The sequence below is a fragment of the Aotus nancymaae genome, unplaced genomic scaffold, assembly GCF_030222135.1.
Source record: "Aotus nancymaae isolate 86718 unplaced genomic scaffold, 86718_ANA_hifiasm-v0.15.2.pri h1tg000053l, whole genome shotgun sequence".
NCBI lineage: Eukaryota > Metazoa > Chordata > Mammalia > Primates > Aotidae > Aotus > Aotus nancymaae.
The window spans coordinates 18,251,780-18,269,539 of NW_026988467.1; the positions used below are offsets into that span (position 1 = coordinate 18,251,780).

At 50.3% G+C, this 17,760-nt stretch overlaps 1 protein-coding gene across 4 annotated transcripts in view; it reads left to right on the plus strand.

Annotated features, from left to right (window-relative positions):
* Positions 1–17,760, plus strand: part of ALPL (alkaline phosphatase, biomineralization associated) — a 72,201-nt gene that overhangs the window by 806 nt on the left and 53,635 nt on the right. The window contains exon 1 of one of the 4 annotated variants that reach the window (XM_012440173.3): positions 385–404. The exons of 2 other annotated variants lie outside the window; for them this stretch is intronic. The gene's annotated coding sequence lies outside the window, so the exon portion shown is untranslated. Of the gene's footprint in view, positions 1–384; positions 405–14,553; positions 14,572–17,760 lie in introns of those variants that run through there. One more of the 4 variants, XM_064363417.1, reaches the window with a different exon arrangement.

The window sequence follows — 17,760 nt, forward strand, 5'->3', positions numbered from 1 at the left end:
AGTCCCAGGGTCTCCTACCTCCCGGGCCGCTGCCTGGGACCCCAAGGTCTGGGCACCTGCCCTGGGTGCCCCGTCACTGAGCAGCCCTCCTGGTGCCTCCTTAGCCGTAGCTCTAGAGACTTGGGCTGCCAACCCCCAGGTCCCGTGCCTGGCGTCCTCCCAGGCGTAACACCTGACCCGGTGGGGTCTAAAGCAGTTTGGTTTGGGAGGAGGAGAGGGAAGGAGGAGCTTGGAAAGGGGGCATGGCGGAAGACAGAGGACACCCCGTGGGTGTCTTTTTGAGAGTCGGATGGGCACTGCAGCTGTGGGGCAAAGCTCTGGAGCCCGCGAAGCCGAAGGAGCCTGCCGCCCCCTTTGGGCCGTGAGAGGTGGACTGCCTAGGGCTGCTTCCCTGCCCAGTCTTGGTAAGAAAGGGTTAAACTCATGGTCACAGTGGAAAGGCCTGAGCCAAGGAAAGCCTCCCTCACTCCCTATTGTGCCTTATGACTCTTTTTCAACTCATAATGGGGTTGAAGGCGGGGCCTTTACAAAGGCCAGTGGGTGGAGGGTGAAAAATCCTTGAGATCAAAAGAGGGGGCGATTCTCAGGCCAGGAAGGGCGTTGGAACCTGGGAAAAACTCGGAGACCCCTCAGGTGGGCCCAGCTGCCCAGGGAGGCAGGGGTTGGCTCCCAGCCTCAGTGTAGATGACTGCAACTGTTTATTGAAGGCCTACTGTGCGTAGGGGCACCTGCTCTGACATCTCACATGCAATATTTCATTTGACAAATGGGGAAACTGAGGCTGAGAGAATTTAAGTAATTGGTGGGGACCAGGGTTTGAATCCAGACTTCAAACTCTGCAGCCCTAGCCTCCTACTCCAATCCGCAGCCTAGGAGATGTGGGCCTGGGCCTTAGATTTTTCTCCAGGCTCCTCCTGGGCTCAGCCTGGTCTTCCTCCACTCTCCAGGCCAACTCTTTTTTTGTTTCGTTTTGAGACTGAGTCTCACTCTGTTGCCCAGGCTGGAGTGCAGTGGTGTGATCTCGGCTCACTGCAACCTCTGCCTCTCAGGTTCAAGTGATTCTCCTGCCTCCTGCCTCAGCTTCCCAAATAGCTGGAATGACAGGCACCTGCCACCACGCCCGGCTAATTTTTGTATTTTTAGTAGAGACAAGTTTTACCGAGTTGGCCAGGATGGTCTTGATCTCTTGACTTTGTGATCCACCCATCTCACCCTCCCAAAGTGCTGGGATTATAGGCATGAGCCACCTTGCCTGGCCACCCTTTCCAACTCTTTAGTCTTCCCCACCTGTGACTGTCCCCACCCCATCCTGCCCCAGCCATCCCACTCTCTGTCCCCAAGTATCTTGTTCCTCTGTCACCTTTTTCTTCCTCGAATTGAATGCCTGTGAATTCCCTCAGAAGAGGCCCCTGGACACAGCTTCTTAATGTTCCAACTGGTGAAGTCTAGGCTGAGTAATGGTCCCTGTCTGTGTCCGTGGGCCCATTTGTAAAAATGGGTGTATTCCTCTTTGGGGACTATTGTGAGGAATAAAACTGAACCGAGGCCAGAACAAGATGCTCTCTTCATTCAGCAAATACTTAAGCAACCACCATGTGCCAAGCTCTGTTCTAGGTGCTGGGAATGCAGCAGTAAATCAAACAGACAAAGCCCTCTTCTGGAACGGATGTTTGCGTAACAAAATTCTTTCAGGCTTTGAAACTGTCAAAATTCACGGTGTACACTTGAAATCAAGCTGTTTACAAGGAAGGAGATTAAGACGCAATCACCTGTAAAATGGATCGGCCAAACATTGGCCTTCACTTTAGCAAAGACAACCTCGCTGTGGCTCCTGGGATCAGTTTCGTTCCCTCTCTGTGCCTTGCTTGACTTCCTCCCGTAAGCTGTGGAGATCAGTAATGCCTACCAGTGGTGAGGTCTAGAAAGGATGAATGCTTGCAAAGGGTTTAAGCTGGAACCTGTGCTTAAGAAAATCTTGGCTATCACCAGCTCTTTTCTCAGCAGAAAATGCAATGCCAAGACTGGAAGTTGAGTTATGTCCCTGCCTCTGAAGCTGTCACCCACTTTTTTTTTTTTTTTTTGAGACAGAGTCTCACTCTGTAGCCCAGGCTGGAGTGCAGTGGCATGATCTCTGCTCACTGCAACTTCTGCCTCCCAGGTCCCAGTTCAAGCAATTCTCCTGCCTCAGCCTCCCATGTAGCTGAGAATACAGGCATGTGCCACCATGCACAGCTAATTTTTGTATTTTTAGTAGAGATGGGGGTTTCATCGTGTTGGCCCGGCTGGTCTTGAACTCCTGACCTTGTGATCTGCCTGCCTCGGCCTCCCAAAGTGCTGAGATTACAGGCATGAGCCGCCGTGCCTGGCTGTCACCCACTTCTGCCCAGGCCCTTCCCATTCTATTGGGTGGCACATGGGGTGGCATGGTGCCCTCCGTGCTCACACTCATGCCACCTTCTGTCGCCATCCTAAACACAGCCTGGGCTGGGAGCACAGAGCTCCATCATGACATCAGCCCTGGAGCCATCATCTCTGCAGTGCTTCCTGCCCTCTGCCTGTTCTTGTGCATGTCCCAGCTCAGTACCAAACTCAGCCCTGTTCTGTCCTGTGACTTACATGCACCACATTCCCTGCAAGCCGGATGTGATCTTGGAAAGGGGAAGCAAGTTGCCCAAGGGACACAGATGCTACCTGGGGAGCTGGGGCTGGATCCTACATATCTAGAATTCCAAATCTAGTGGTCTCCATGCTATACCCATCTCTGAGCATGGGACCTTTTAATCCAGGGAGTAGGATCCAGTAGCAGAGCTCGAGTTCTCACCTTGTAATCAGTCTGACTTGGCTTTTTAATATAAAACCAGAGCTCCGAGAGAACATTGCTAGGAGAGTGAGCGAGCTGGGCTGAGAACCAGCACTCAGAAATCTCTGTGTGGCCACAGGAATGCTGACTTGGCTTTCCAGCACCATGTCGTCCTCGTTGGCAGGCTGGAGCTGGGCTTTGCGGTATGTTAGGTTTTTTTTTTTCTTCTGGAGATGTCCTCACTTTCAGAGGGCAGCTAGGGGCAGTAAGTAGACTGGAGGTTCATTCCCAGCACTGCCACGTGACCCTGGACACACCACCTTCCCTTTTGGAGCCTCAGTTTTCTCATCTGCAATATGGGTTAACATTATATACGTTGCAGAGTTGCAAGATCATGAATGATTTTCCAACCTTGGCTGAACCAGTGTTGACTGTTATTAAGACATTCATATTTCCTGTGGAGCAATTTCAGAAGCAGTTAACTTTATCACTAGCAGGTGAGCCTGAGGGCCCAACGAGGAAAGTCCATGTTTAGGTTACAAGAGTCTACACAGCAGGGAGAACACTGGTTTGGAGGCCAGCATCTTGGATTCCAGTTGCCAGCTGTGTGACCTGAGGCAAGTCACTTTCCCTCTCTGAGTGTCAAGCTCATTGGAGGCCCTTGACATCATGATGTGATGCTCAGTGTCCGATGAACAGAAATAGTCTCCATATTTCTCTGCCTCCTTGTACCAGCCCCCAGCCCCCCGCTAACACTTCGTTAACTGCTTCCAGAAAAACTCCACGCTTAAAGTTTTCCATGCTTAAATTCTCAACCTCACTGTGGCATGAAGTCAATTGTTTGCATTGAATTTGACTTCTCAAATTAAGGGCTAAAATTTGAGATGAGGGTAGGGGGTTAGGGAGGAGATGAGGACGAAGTTAAACCAGATGTGTTTTTGTTTAATTGTAGGATGGTGGTTAAGCTGCTCAAGTATTACCATCGTTCTTTCTAAATTCCAGTAACCAGGAGTCAGGTTTCATAAAAAATTGTAGTGTTCTTTCCTGGCTGGCGTGGACTCGCCCTCTCTATTATTATTATTATTATTATTATTACTATTTTATATTCATCTGAGGCCACAAAGTGCTGGCCAGAGAGGAGACCTTATAGATGCCCAGAATTTCAGCTGGAAGGCCTTTAGAAGCTGGCTTTGTCAACTGGGCTCTTTGCAGACCAGGGAGACTGAGGCCCAGAGAGGAAGAGGCTTGCCCAGGGTCACACAACTGCTTAGGGCAGAGTGGACTGGGAATTCCATCTCCTGGCTCTAAGGTACATGATCTTTCTTTCTTTCTTTTTTTTTTTTTTGAGACAGAGTTTCGCTCTTCTTACCCAGGCTGGAGTGCAATGGCTCGATCTCGGCTCACCGCAACCTCTGCCTCCTGGGTTCAAGCAATTCTCCTGCCTCAGCCTCCCCAGTAGCTGGGACTACAGGCGTGCACCACCATGCCCAGCTAATTTTTGTGTTTTTAGTAGAGACAGGGTTTCACCATGTTGACCAGGATGGTCTCAATCTCTTGACCTCGTGATCCACCCGCCTCGGCCTCCCGGTACATGATCTTTCTAAAGGCGACCACTCTCCTGAGTTTGGTGTATTTCATTTCCACAGTATATTCTTAGCATATCTGTTTTTTGAAAGCATTGTTTGAGGGAGGCTGCAGATGGTGTGGGTGGGTAGAGAAAGATGTTAAGCCCAGGAGAGCAGAGTTTAAGTCCTTGAACTACCTCTGTGACCTTGGGCAAGTGTCTTCTCCACCTGGGAAGTGTTCCCTCTCTGAGTGTCAGATTCTAAGCTATCTGAGGAGTAGGAGTGGAGAGATGAGACTTCCCTAAGACTTGGAATGGGTCTCATTTATTCAACTGGCCCTTAAATATTGATAGCCTACTGTGTGCTAGGTTATGGGAGTTCTGTTACAAACTGCCTTTCCCAAGGCTGCAGGGGGTGGGGGATTGTTGACTTTTGCAGTGATTAAACAACTTCAGTTTAGTTGCTGGTAAACCAGGCAATTTCATTTTACATAAAAATAAGGGTTTCTGGCTTCTTTGGAAAGATCAGAAGATGTGGCCATATGGGGCTATGTGCCTGCCTGGCCACAGTGGCTGGAGCTGATTAGCGGCTGCTCCATCCACTTTACCACAGTCTCCACCACGCCCCACTGCCTCACACCGGCCCACTTGCCTCCCTGACATTACCTGCCTGCCTTCTGAGCTTGAGGTTTCTGGGCTAGATGCTGGGAGGCCATGTAAGAGAGGCTCATTCCATTTGAATAACTGTATAGAGCTCGGGCCAGCCCTCAGGGGGCTCAGGGTGAGAATATGGGACACGTGGACACCAGGCCCTCTTCCATAGCCTGGCAGCATCTACAAAACATGTCAGCTAGGTGGAGGAGCTTTCTTCCTGCTTCAGTCATCCTCAGGAAGAGTCTGATGGCTCTGGAGGTTCGGGGGAGATAGAGCATCCGCCTGTCAAGGCTCAGTAAGCGGGGCCCAGGGTCTAGCTGGGGTCAGGCATCCCTGGGTGTTTCATTCTAAAGATGACACAGCCACTGCAGGGAAGGCACACCCTTGACATCTGCCACCTCACCCAGTCTCCCCAAAAGCCCTGTGCATTGGAGCGTACCCACTTCCCAGAGACAAAACATGATCTTGCACTCTGAACCCTCTCTATTCTACTCCCTTTGCTGGGAGCCAGGGCCTGGCAATGACAGGCAGGTACCGTGGTGGCAGCTGCAGCATGCGTCTCAGAATTGCCATGTCTGAGCTGGAGGGTTGCTCGGGAAGCTGTGATGGGGGCTCTGGAGGCAGCTGCTGTGATGTGAGATTCGGGGTCTCCACCAATCAACTGCTTCAGGGGTTATGAGATGAACAGGGTGACTGATTGATCGTTGATTGCTGATAGTAACCTCACACCCCCGGTCTTTACACCTGCGGACCAGTTCAGAAATGTGCCCTGTGTGGGAAGTGGCATTTTGTGAGCACTGTTGGGTGCCAGTGTGAGCACTTTCAAACATTACCTTTGATACTCATCTATCGCCTACCCTCTGGCATTTTGCAATTAAGGAGACCGAGGCTCAGAGGGCAGACACCTTAGGATCAGCCCTCCCCTAGGTCTCTGTCTCTCTGCTTTGACCCAGGGAAGGGAGGGGAGGACAGGTTGAAAGGCCATTTCTGGGAATAAGGCGTTGGAGACCCTGTAGTGAGGCCATGACCCTCCAGACTTTCTGAGTCACTCCCTCCTCCTCCGCTCCAGCTTGGTTCAGAGCTGCTTCCCCATCCTCCCAGAGTTTGTCACTCAGGTGCATGAACTTCACCGGGCCAGGTCTGCAAGCTGCTGGGCAGAGCTCAGCAAATATTTTATGTTCTTTAAAAAAGTGTTTAGATGGCCAAAGCAAATTGCTTTGCCTGGAAAAACCATAAGTGCAACCTTTATTTTTGTAGAGATGAGGTCCTGCTATGTTGCCCAGCCTGTGTTCAAGAAGTCTACCTCCCAAAGGGCTGGGATTACAGGCGTGAGCCATTGTGCCTGGCCCATAAGTGCACCCTTTAAAAAGATCTACCAAGTGACTTTTTTTCTGAGACTGAGTCTTACTCTATCCCCCAGGCTGGAGTGCAGTGGTACAATCTCAGCTCACTACAGCCTCCGCCTCCTGGGTTCCAGAGGTTCTCGTGCCTAAGCCTCCTGAGTGGCTGGAACTACAGGCACATGTCACCACACCCAGCTAATTTTTGTATTTTTAGTAGAGACGTGGTTCTGCCATGTTGGCCAGGCTGGTCTCGAACTCCTGACCTCAGGTGATCTACCCACCTTGGCCACCCAAAGTGCTGGGATTACAGGTGTGAGCCACCACGCCCGGCCCCAGTGACTTTTTGTTGGGTCAATCTCTTGCCTTCTCTAGTGCACTTTACTAGGTCGGTAAAAGCACAGGTGAGTACTCTCTTAGTTCTCCAGCTGAGGTTCTCAGGCCTCTTGCTGCCATATGTGTCTCAGGCTTGTTTTTATTGTTGTTGTTGTTGTTGTTGGAGACAGGGTCTGGTGGCTCTGTCGCCCAGGCTGGAGTGCAGTGGCACGATCACAGCTCATTACAGTGCAGCTTTGACTGCCCGGACTCAAGCAATCCTCCCACCTCAACCTCCCGAGTAGCTGGGACCACAGGTGTTTGCCACCATACCTGGCTAATTTTTGTATTACTTGTAGAGCTGAGGTCTTGCTATGTTGCCCAGGTTGTGCTCAAAGTCCTGGGCTCAAGGGATCCTCCCGCCTCGACCTCCCAAAGTGCTGGGATTATGGGTGTGAGCCACTGCATCTGGCCAGCCTGGCCTTTTGGAGGATCTCATCCTCCCTCCACCTGTCTCCACATTGACTTACCTGTCTCAGCATACAGGAGTTACTAACTCACCTGTCTGCTGCCGTTCTGGTTAGAAAGTGTCTCATCTGAGACCACGTCTGCTGCCATTCTGGTTAGAAGTTGTGTCATCTGCGGCCCATTTCCCCTCCTCCACTCCTTCTGAGCCCTAATATAACTGCTGTTCTTTCTCTGCCTCATTCTGCTGGCCCCTGCCATGCCACTGCTAGCTAAAAGTCCGTAGACTGTAAGTCCCGACAGGCATGTACTAGGCATGGTGCTCAGTGCCTCGCCTGTGATTACTCATTTGGTCCTACAGCAGCGCGGGGTGGCAGGTGCTATTATCCCCACATTACAGATGAGGAAACAGGCACAAACTCCCCTCGATGGGAAGTGAGAAATAGACGTGTTTGTTCCCCACCGTTACCCATCCATCCACTCAAGGCTGCTGCTTTCTCCGTGATGCGAATGACATAACCCATCTTCCTGGAAGAGTCAGTTCCCTATTTATCTTAAAACCATCAAATATAGAAATTCACGTTCTAGGTCCGTTAGCCTATCAAGATACCAGAGATAAACAGGGTTCCTATCAACAGCTTGTCCAAGCCCTTAATCACCTGAGTGATTTTTGTGTGTGTGTGAAAATGCTGTTGTTTTTTTTTTCTGACTTGACCTAATCCTTATACAGACACTCCTTGATTCACCAAAGGTTTCTGTCCTGGAATTGTAAGTTGAAAAATATCGTAAGTGGAAAATGGATGTAACACCTAACCTGTCGAACATGGTAGCTTAGCCTAGCTTACCTTAAATGTGCTCAGAACAGTTACATTAGCCTGTTGTTGGGCAAAATCATCTAACACGAAGCCTATTTCATAATAAAGTGTTGATTATTTCAGGTCAATTTCTTGGCTATACTATATTGAATGTGAAAAACAGAATGGCTGGCTGGATACTTGAGGTGTGGTTTCCACTGAACACTATAGCTTTTGCGTTATCGTAAAGCAAAAAAAACTTTTTTTTTTTTTTTTGAGATGGAGTTTTGCTCTTGTTGCCCAGGCTGGAGGGCAATGGCATGATCTCGGCTCACCGCAACCTCTGCCTCCCATATTCAAGTGATTCTCCTGCCTCAGCTTCCCAAGTAGCTGGGACTACAGGCATGTGCCACCATGTCTGGCTAATTTTTGTATTTTTAGTGGAGACGGGGTTTCTTCATGTTGGTCAGGCTGGTCTTGAACTCCTGACCTCAGGTGATCCATCCTCCTTAACCTTCCAAAGTGCTGGGATTACAGGCATGAGCCACCGCCCTGGCCAGCAAAAAAATCTTAAGTTGGAGACAGTCTCTAGTGAACATTTAAGGGCTTACTCGGTGTCAGAAACTGAGCTAATCACTTTGAATGACTCTATTGGATTTAGCTTGTTATTCGCTCCATTTTGCAAATGAGGAAACGGAAGCTCAGAGAAGTTGAGGAATGTTCTCAAAGTTTGGAAAGTGCAGGTGAGACTTAATCCAGGGCTCAGCACTCCTGCCCAATCAGATTGGCATCTGAATTCAAACCTGTATATTTGGAGACAAGCTCTCAGGGCACGTTGTGGTACACACATGCATTTTTCAGTGGGTGTTCGAAAATGACTTGGGGGTAGGAGGCCCCAGGGGGAGGAGACAGAACATAGACACACCGGGTGGGGCAGCAGCGTCTGTTCTCCCAGACAGTGGATCTTAGCCTGTTCACCCCCTCATAGGAAATCACAAGCCTAGAAGGAAGCATCCTGAGAAATCCACAGGGGCCTGGGTTTGAATCCCAGCCCTGCCATTTCAAGCTGTGACCTTTGGCAAGTCCCTTTCCCTTTCTTAGCTTCTGGGTACCCTGCCCACCAAGCATGGTTTATTTGAATGAGGCAAGGCCTTAGCATTTTCCGGTTTGTGGATGGCATGCCTTCTGCCTCTCCCTTGCCCTGCACTCGCATCAGACATCACTAGTCAACCACTGCTCGCTTTCCTTTCCAGTTTCCTTCTAAATACAGTGTTCCAGGCAGCCATTAGCAGCTAATATGGAGTTGGCATACAAGATAAAAGGACATCCCAGAACCAGATTAGATTTGGTCATTGTGTGGGTGGAGGTAGGGAAGGGACAGGACCAGGTGGCACCCAGTTCAGTGTCACAGCACTCTTTGGTCTTCTTTTCCTTATCTGGGAAAGCAGAAAGAACTAAGCTAGACTGTACCAGGACCCGCCCCAGGTGTGGGATGGGAACCTTTATTTTATTTTTATTTTATTTTATTTTATTTTATTTTTTATACAGAGTCTCGCTCTGTCACCCACCCAGGCTGGAGTGCAGTGAGTGCGATCTCGGCTCACTGCAACCTCCACCTCTCAGGTTCAGGTGATTCTCCTGCCTCAGCCTCCTGAGCAGCTGGGACTACAGGCACGCGCCACCACACCCAGCTAATTGTATTTTTAGTAGAAACGGGGTTTCACCATGTTGGCCAGGATGGTCTCGATCTTTTGACCTCATGATCCACCCTCCTCAGCCTCCCAAAGTGCTGGGATTACAGGCGTGCACCACTGTGCCCGGCCAATGGGAACCTTTTATGAGGCACACAGCTGTGCCCGGTTCAGTCCCAAGGGAGAGGCAGGTTTCTGGGCCTGATCACTGCCAAAGCTTAAAGTAAGAGGGACAAGAAAGAGGCCAGTTTCAGGTCCTCCTGGAAAGTTAGGGCTACCCCTCCCCACCCTTTGTAATAAAACCCTTAGTAGTAATAAGCGTTCTCAACATTGACGGACTGTTTGTTACGCCCCAAGCCGCTCTGTGAAGTGCTTTGTACATTTACACGTTTAATCCTTCTATCAGCCCATTTTTCAAGTGAGGAAATGACTTAGAGTAATTTCCCTGGGTTTGCCCAGCTGGTAAGTGTCCGAGCTACGATTTGAATTCACATCTGTGGAACCCTGAATAAGTAACTCTTCTTACTAATATGGATATTGTTACAAAGGATGGGGAGGGGCAGGCCTAACTCTTTCCAGGAGGACCTGAAACCGGCCTCTTTCTCGTCACTCTTTCTTTAAACCTAGACAGTGATCAGGCCCAGAAACCTGCCTCTCCCTGGGGACTGAACAGGGGCACAGCTGTGTGCCTCGTAAAAGGGTCTTACCCCACACCTGGGGCGGGCCCTGGTGCAGTCTAGCATAGCTCCTCCTGCTTTCCTCCACTGCAGTCTCAGTATGGGGCCTGCAGGCTCTGCATCTTTCTCTTGGCTTACCATGATCATTTCCCATTCATGAGCATGACACTCCTTTACCTGTGGAAAGTGCAAAGTAGAAAATTGAGGCTTAGAGGCTGGACGCAGTGGCTCCTGCCTGTAATCACAGCACTTTGGGAGGCCTTGGTGGGCAGATCACTTAAGGTCAGGAGTTCAAGACCAGCCTGGCCAATGTGGTGAAACCTTATCTCTACTAAAATACAAAAATTAGCTGGGTGTCATGATGCATGCCTGTAACCCCAGCTACTTGGGAGGCTGAGACATGAGAATCACTTGAATCTAGGAGATTGCAGTGAGCCGAGATTGTGCCACTGCACTCCAACTTAGGTGACACAACAAGACTCCATTTCACTCATACACAAAAGAAAATCGAGGCTCAGGGAGAGAGGGTGGTGGGCCCAGGATCACACAGCGAATAAATGGTAAACCCTGCACCAAGGAATTAGGTGTCCTACCTGTTCCCTAGGTCTTGCTGAACAGACTGCCTAGGGGAACCTGAGGTTAGTGCTGGGAACGCAGGAGCGTTGGCCCAGCAGAGTGGGGGGGCTGTGCCTGCCCCCTGCATCCAACCCAGATACACTCTATCCTGTTTCAGTCAGCCATTGACCTTGGACAAGTCACTTTAACACTCATAACCTCAGTTTCCAGGCACTTCTTATATTTTACAGTTTTGTTTTTTTTTTTTTTTTTGAGACAAGGTTGCTCTGTCAGCCAGGCTGCAGTGCAGTGGCACAATCATAGCTCACTGCAGCCTTGACTTCCTGGGCTCAAGTGAGCCTTCTGCCTCAGCCTCCCGAGTAGCTGGGACTGCAGGCTTGTGCTACCATGCCCAGCTAATTTTTTTATTTTTTATTTTGTGAGATGAGGGCTTGCTTATGTTGATGAAGCTGGTCTTGAACTCCTGGGCTCAGGCAATCCTCCCACCTCAGCTTCCCAGAAACGTTGGGATTAACAGGTGGTGAGCCACCGTGCTTGGCATATTTTTCAGTTTTTAAAGCCATTTTTTATTCATGAACTCACCGAACCATCAAAGCAACCCAATAAAGTATTAATGTCATTTTGCAGAGTGGGACACTGAGGGTTGGGGAGGCAAGCAACTTGCCTGAGGTCAAATCGATGGTAAAACCAGGCCTCAGACTCAAGTCCGGATCCCAGGCTGAAGGTCTTTCTCCAGATCTGTCCCCAGCCTCTCTCATCTTTGCTTTCGTACCTGCCATCCCTCCCCTGCGGCGACCTCTCTCTGCTTATATTGCCAGTTGACATCTCAGCTATTTTTCTAGAGCTTCCTTGGAAATCATGAACCCTTTGTAATCTGATTATTTGCATAGCGTCTGGCTCTGAGTCTCAGTTCCTGGAGGGCAGGAACCCCATCTGAGTTACTCATGAATTCCCATGCCTAACAAGATGCCTGCATTCAGCAAGCATTTAATGACTCTTTTTTTTTTGAGGAGTCTGTTTTGTGGCCGAGGCTATAGTGCAATGGTGCGATCTCGGCTCACTGCAGCCTCCGCCTCCCAGGTTCAAGCGATTCTGCTTCAGCTTCCCGAGTAGCTGGGATTACAGGCATCTGCCACCACACCTAGCTAATTTTTGTATTTTTAGTAGATGTTTTACCATGTTGGCCAGGCTGGCCTCAAATCCCTGACTTCAGGTGATCCACCCGCCTTGGTCTCCCAAAGTGCTGGGATTACAGGTATGAGCCACCGTGCCCAGCCCATTTAATGACTTGAGTTCATGAAAGGCTGTCCCACCTGGCAAGGGTTTCCACAGCTGGCCTGGCTTGGTTACCATGGGGAAGCCTGGGAGGGATGTCCCACTGGGTGTGACACCTGAGCCACTCCAGGCAAAGCCCGGCCACCCTCCCCAGACCTTCACTGGTGTCCTTCCACCGATGACACCAGCTCCTAAATGGTTAGTGATTGGCAGCAGGACAAGCCAGTGTCCCTGGGTGGCAGTTTTCCTGTTGGCAGTCCAGGCCTTTACTCATACTCAGGTATGAGGTGCCCCGTGTCATACCTCTGGCCAATGTCTTTGTCCATTTTGTTCACAGATGTACCCCCAGTCCCAAACAGCCCTGATTTCTTTAATAATAATGATAGGCACAGCTGTAATTTGCTGAATCTGCATGTACCATGCTTCCTGGTGCATAGTAGGCACTTAATATGTATTTGTTGAATGAGCGAATACTTGCAGTGAGGAGCATCTCATAGGGACTAAGAGTTGTATGACCTTGCCTGACCTCTGTGCCTCAGTTTTCCTCATGTGTCAACTCCATGAGAGGTACTCAGAGGAGTAACCAATATATGTATATTGATACATGTTTAAGTTTTAGGTATGTCATGAACCAGGCTGTGTTCTAAGCACCTCACATGTGTTTATTCATGTATCATTGCAACTGAGGCTCACAGAGATTAAGTTCACATCCTCTAGGTCACCCAGTTAGTGTCACGTGCAAATATTTTAATATCTTCCAGGACATGTGTGTTCCAAATAACGTAATATGGGAACCACTTCCCCTACCAGCCTTTTCCCATAACATAGACCTCATGCCCCAGATCCTAGAGTCAGAACAAATGGGAACAATAGTAGGTGAGTCAAGCGGTCATGTCATCCCCTAATATAAAATGCCTCGTCCATTTTTGGGCACACAGTAGGTCTTATGATCACCATCTGTGGGACAGGCACCAATCATGGTCTGTGTAGAAGCTGGCACAAGGGAGCCCCAAATCTGCTGGAGGAAACTGGGTGGGGGAGGCTTTAGAGAAGAAATGACAGTGGTCATAAATCATCGTAACGGTAACAGCTCATATTAACTGAGTGGCAGACACTGTTCAAGCACATCAGATGCATTAACCATTTAATCCTCATATCAGCCCTAGGAGGTAGATACTATTGTCATTGTCCCCACTCATGGCTGGGGAGTCAGTCTCAGAAATAAGCTCATTTGGGCTGGGCGCGGTGGTTCATACCTATAATTCCAGCACTTTGAGAGGCCGAGGCGGGTGGATCACCTGAGGTCGGGAGTTCAAGACCAGCGTGGCCAACATGATGAAACCCTGTCTCTACTAAAAATACAAAAAATTAGCTGGGTGTGGTGTGGTGGCAGGCGCCTGTAATCCCAGGTACTCAGGAGACTGAGACAGGAGAATTGCTTGAACGCAGGAGGTTGCAGTGGGCTGAGATTGTGCCATTGCACTCCAGCCTGGGCAACAAGAGCGAAACTCCATCTCAAAAAAAATAAATAAATAAAAATAAGCCCAGTAAGTGGCTAGTAAATGGTAGATCTGGGGTGTGAACGCCAGCACTCAGGCTGTGACCTCTCGCCTTCCATGAAGCTTTCTGCTGGGTAGTTCCTGGTGCCTCTGTGCCACCCTATCCACTGGCAGCAGGCCCGTTCCCCATTCCAGGGTGCACGCTGGTGCTGCATGATCCCTGGGGCGGAGGGGAGTCTCCCCATCTCCTCAGGGGCCTCCCCTATGTCACACCCTGAGGCTGGGCCCAGACAGGAATTCAGGAAAGGAAATTGATCTATCACTTCATGCCTGCCTGGGGCAGCCCCAGCATGTGTCAGCTCCCTAAACCCCGGGTACTGCCCAGGACCAGCAGCAACAGGGATAACCCTCTCCAACACGGGGTGGCCTGCAACAGCTCTGGGGCAGAAAGAGGTTCAGGGAGGGTAGCAACTTACCCAGGGTCGTGGAGCTGGTGGGTGGTTGAGCTGGGATTTGGACCCAGGGCTTAGCTCTGGTGAGGGAGGATGTGTCTTCCATGGGGTTGTCTGGTCCAGAGATCCAGGCCTGGCCCTTATGAAACTTCAATGTGTTCACTAATAATAACGAGAGTTGTCAGTTCCTGAATCCTTATGAATACTGCGGCCTGCCTTTTCTCCTTTGGTCCCCTGAACTTCCCCAAAGGGTAGATACTCAGATCTCTGCTTTTACAGGTAAAGAATGGAAGCACAGGCTGGGAGCGGTGGTACATGCCTGTATCCTGGCTAATTGGGAGACTGAGGCAGGAGGATTGCTTGAGCCAAGGAGTTCAAGGCTGCAGTGAGATGTGATTGTACCTGTGAACAGCCGCAACACTCCAGCCTGGGCAGCATAGCAAGATCCCTTCTCTAAACTTAAAAAAAAGTAAGAAAAGATGAACAGAATCACAAAGGAAGGGAAGGGATCACCAAGGTCCCCTAGCTCATACATGAGTTAATCCAGAATTGGAACCTGGGCAGCCTGGCTCCAGAGTCCCGTCTCACTTAATGAGTACTAGATAAATCTCTGCACGCCAGATGGCTACACTCTTCTCAAACCTGCTAGTTCTTTTGGAGCCAGATCTGGGGAGGGTGAGCAAGTCAGGAGTTGAGCAAATAGCTGGAACAGACTGTGACACTCGCTGGGAGTCACCGAGGCTCTGGCTCCCTGGGCTTAGGCGTGTGGAGTTTATCCCCTGTGTGATTCCTGGGGGGAAGGGAAGGACAGGGAAAGGGGCACAGTGGGGCAGTCCTGGTGTCTCCAGGACCAGGGTCAGTGGGAGGCCAGAGCAATTAGCCTGCCTGAGGCCTCTGCTAACTCAGAAACCTCAGTGGGTGATTGGCTCAGGCCTCACTCCAGGGCTCTGGCCTGGAGCCTGACTCTCCTGAGTTTCTATCTGAGGCTTCCAGAGTCTTCCTGGGGCAGTGAATCTCAGAGTGCTGGTTGTGTGAGAACTTTGTTTTGAAATTTCCTCCTTCAACACCCAAATCCCTGGGCTGGCCTGCCTGCCCCGCTTCCCCCTCTTAGAGGAAATGGATGCTTTCCTCTTGGGCAGCTACATGATTTGAATATTCAAGTGCTTCCCAGCTGGCCTCTGGCCAAGCAGAGCTCAGCTGGGCAAGGTCCCCAGTCAGGGCACTGAGGCAAGCCTGCCAACCTCCTCATCCCACCACACACTCCAGCCACTGAGGGTAAAATACGGGAAAAACGCACGGCCCATAGACTTGCCTGGGCCAGGCCCCAGACTGTTCCTGTGACGGAGGCAGTGCTTGTCTCGGGCTTTGTCCCGTCTACCTGGAGAAAGCTGAGTGGGGGAAGAAAGAGGCCACCCCTGCTCAGGAAATTCCTGCTAGAGTGGCCTCTCATCAATTCGCCTGGGTGCTGGCGTCTTGACACCTGTCAGGGTGGGGAGAGGAGGAAGCCAGTCAGGAAGAGGAAAGATGGGTGAGGGGGACATTGATCCATTCAACAAACATCTCGTTAGTCCAACTGCCTGAGAGGCCTGGGGCTAGGTGCTGGAGTCACAGATGGATCTGGCCTGGTTTTTGCCTTCAAAGAGTCAAAAAGTACCCGTAGGCTGGGCTCTGTGGCTCACACCTGTAGTCCCAGCACTTTGGGAGGCCAAGGCTGGTGGATCACCTGAGGTCAGGAGTTCGAGACTAGCCTGACCTACGTGGTGAAACCTCATCTCTACTAAAAATACAAAAATTAGCTGGGTGTGGTGGCGTGTGGCTGTAATTCCAGCTACTCCAGAGACTGAGAAAGGAGAATCACTTGAAACTGGGAGGTGGAGGTTGCAGTGAGATGAGATGACGCCATTGCACTCTAACTTCAGTGACAAGATCAAAACTTTATCTAAAAAAAAAAAAGAGTGTGTGCAGAAATGGTCTTGTAAGCAGACCCGCACCAGAGTCCCAGGTGGTAGAGGATGAGGGAAAGCACCATAGCTGAGCCTTGGGCAGAATGGCCACAGAGGATTTCTGTAGATGGCGGCATTCAATCTTTTTTTTTGAGATGGAGTCTCTGTCTCTCAGACTGGAGTGCCAAGGTGCGATCTCGGCTCACTGCAACCTCCGCCTCCCAGGTTCAAGCTATTCTCAGTCTCCCGAGTAGCTGGGTATATAGGCAGGCACCACCATACCCAGCTGATTTTTGTATTTTTAATAGAGACGGGGTTTCAGCATGTTGGCCAGGCTGGTCTCGAACTCCTGGCCTCAAGTGATCTGCCTGCCTCGGCCTCCCAAAGTGCTGGGATTGCAGGCATGTGCTGCCATGCCTGGCCTCATCGACTTTTATTTTTCAACAAATATCTGTTGAGCATCCTCTCCAGGCAGGTACAGTTCTAGGTGCCAAAAATACAGCAGTGAACCACACAACATCCTGGTCTCCCTGAAGCTCCATGGTACTAGAAAAGACAGACCATAAAAGAATTAATTTGGCCGGGCATGGTAGCTCACACCTATAATCCCAGCACTTTGGGAGGCCGAGGCGGGCGGATCATGAGGTCAAGAGATCGAGACCATCCTGGCCAACATGGTGAAACCCCGTCTCTACTAAAAATACAAAAATTAGCTGGGTGTGGTGGCGCGTACCTGTAGTCCCAGCTACTCGGGAGGCTGAGGCAGGAGAATTGCTTGAACTGGGGAGATGGAGGTTGTGCTGAGCTGAGATTGCACCACTGCACTCCAGGCTGGCAACAGAGTGAGACTCTGTCTCAAAAAAAACAACAACCAAACAAATAAAAAACAAATGAAGCTTATTGCTGACAGTGATGCGTGCTGTGAAGAAAATAAATTTGTGAAAGCGCAAGGGACTGGCATGGGGAGGCTCCTGGTGTGGGCAGGAAGAGACTCAGAGCCAGTGGCCTTTGCACTGAAGAATGAGAATGAATGAGCCAAACAAGACCTGGAGGAAGAGTGTTCCGGGCAGTGGAACTGCAAATGCAAACACCTTGCAGGGAGAGAATGAGGCACAGGGGGTCTGGGTGGGTGAGGGGGCTTGGGACAGCAGATGATTTCATTCAGAAAGGTGGGCAGGACCCAGAGCTGGCAGACATCTGACCCGGATGAATGGCAGGATGAGCATGGGCCTGCCAAGAGAACAAAGGAGTTAGGTGCCCTCCCATTTGTTGGGTGGCCCCTTAGAAGCAGTTTGAGCAGGAATGCCTTTTGAGGCTGGCCACTGTAGCCCTCTCCAGGTACCTGCAGGACATCTGAGGCCAGGAGAGGAAACGTGGCCCTTGCGAGGTCACAAAGGGAGCGGCAGGACTCAATCTAGGTCTCCTGACCACCGACTTTGCAATGTGCCCACAGAGCCCGCGTCTGGATTAAGGTGGACATTTATTAAGCGCTTACTGTTTGCCACAAAAGTTAGATACTTCTCCTAGTTTGACTGGAGGAAAGTGAGGCTCAGGGAGGTCCAGGGGCCTGGTTAAAGGTCATTCATTCCTCGGGCTTATGCGATTGATTCTGGCCAGGTGACTAACCTTCAAAAAAATGGAGACAGTAATAGTTTCTAGCTCATAAGATCATTGAGGATTCAATGCCATAAGATCGAGCACTCTCTGTAGTGCTT